Source organism: Monopterus albus, unplaced genomic scaffold, assembly GCF_001952655.1.
Source record: "Monopterus albus unplaced genomic scaffold, M_albus_1.0 scaffold105.1, whole genome shotgun sequence".
Taxonomy (NCBI): domain Eukaryota; kingdom Metazoa; phylum Chordata; class Actinopteri; order Synbranchiformes; family Synbranchidae; genus Monopterus; species Monopterus albus.
The window spans coordinates 170,730-172,944 of record NW_018127985.1 but is presented as its reverse complement, the minus strand read 5'-3'; positions in this window follow the sequence as shown (position 1 = coordinate 172,944).

Sequence of the window (2,215 nt, the reverse complement as noted above, 5' to 3'; positions counted from 1 at the left end):
ACGTTCCAAATTGGATCCAAAAACAGTAAGGTTAAATGAAAAAACACATATTACTCTCTGTGTTTAACTGCTGTGCTGGTTTGTGTTCATGTCACACGTACAGTTAACTGAAGCACGTCACACATAATCTCATTGTTTTGAGGGAAAGTAAATGAGCACCGTTGAGTACAGAATTTGAGACCAATAGAGACACGTAAAACTCGCATTAGTAGGCGAGTTCCTGATAATTCACATCATTTGCGTCTAATATTGCCCCAGTTCTTTTTCATTTTGCTCCCCCTAAAAATATCAGGCGAGTGAGAGCTCTCGCCTGAAATATACAATCTTTGATAAATCCCACACAACTGAAACTCGGTGCAGGGGGAGAAAATTCATGTTGTGGGGTGGGTAACTGTACAACAGGCTAATTAAAACGTTTTTCCACAAGTGTTCACTGTAAGCAAAAGGTTTTTATGTGAGAATTCCTTGTGGAAGTAAACGTGCCTTGTACAGAAGTGTATTACCGGGGCTGGGCATAGATTACTGGGAAAAGTGTATTAGTTTAGGGTGACTGTTTGTCCTGTTGAGATAAAACGTGATATCTGATTTGGGAATCAACCCTCAGAAAGACTGTGCGGAAAATATTTGTTTTTCCGTAGAAGGTTCAGTCTTTAAATCAGTGTCAACGGTCCAAGAGACTCTCATAAAGGACAACGTCACGTGTGGCATTTTAATATATTCATGATGGCTGACTGTGATGTTATTCAGGTTTGGAAAGACTGTAAAGCAGGCACACTAGGTGCCATCTTGTACAAATTGTTAAACAAATGGCTTGGCACATTGCCTCCAAGCCGACATGAAACGGAAAAAATTAATTTTGTCCACTGGACTGGTCAAATGTGTGACCATGGTTTTTTGGCGCCTATGACGGAGCTCCCCCAGCTGAGGGAGCTGTAGGACTGTTGATTAAACACGCTAGTGTAAAGACTAACAAAGCACGTCTTGCTCACAACTCAGCTAGTTTCTTACAAAAGCACAAAACAGAGGCCAAACTTCAGAAACATGAAAAATTTCTACAAAACTGCGTCAATTTTCTTGCTGAATCGTTTCTAAAAAACTGCGTCAATTTTCTTGCTGAATTTGAGAAAGTGCAGAAAGCAGCAGCCGTTATTGAGGCAGTCAGTTGTGGTAGGCAGGATTCCGGTGACACAGACACACATGCTCCCTCTGCTCCTCCTCTCTATGCGGAAGAAGCTAGCAAACCAACAGACTTTCAAAATAATGTTCAACATCAAATGCCATTGCTTGCTTCTACGGAGACAGAAAACAGTGGCACATCATTAGTTGTCATCAAAGGAGGTATTTTAAAAACAGCAAATTTTCCAGGAAAAGAGGAAGACTGGACTAGGGCACAAGAGTATCTCGATCTTATCACCGCAGAGTCTGGGGCTCCGCCCGTCTCTTGCTCTGATGAGCCCGGCACTTCCGGCCGAAATAGTGCACTTGGCTCAGCCAGAGTGAAGGACTTGCTGAAGACATTTAATCCCGCCGCTAAATCTCAGGCTTCCAGTGTTTGTACTGCCCCTACCAAAATAAATTAAAAAAAAGGGTTCTCACAAGGCAGTGCAAGTTAGGACCTATAGTGATAGTGATAGCGATGAATGGGACACACACCACCCGTATACTGCCGCTTTAAGACGCAGAGATAGACGAACATACAACATACACAGCTGCGCCGAGACAACGTCACATCAAATGCCGCTTCTTCAAACAGACACAAGCACTGGTGGAGTTACAGTGACGTATACTCCATTCACTCTCCAAGATATGTCATCTATTAAAGGTCAGCTTCCACCGTTAGAGGAAGGCGGGGCACCATGGATCAGAGCCTTTCTCACTGCATGCGCTGGCTCTCTGCCAGCTCTCGGTGACTTCAGGCGAATCTTCACGGCATGTAGCTCCTTAGCTATGCTCCAAGAAATTGAGATTTTAGCTAACACAGACAGAGACGGTGATGCAGTCCCACTTCATGTTGTCATACAAGATCTTTGGCCCGTAATCAGAATGAAATATCCACTGCAAGCTCCGACTGGCAAGCTCGCACATATTCCAGTGCAGAAGGGAGAGACAGGCACTCAGTATATGCTGAGAGTGAGGGAACTTTGGCATAATTACAGCGGTGAAGACCCCAGAGAGGTCCGCAGTATTGGTGTACTGTTTAGAAGTGCGGTCGAGG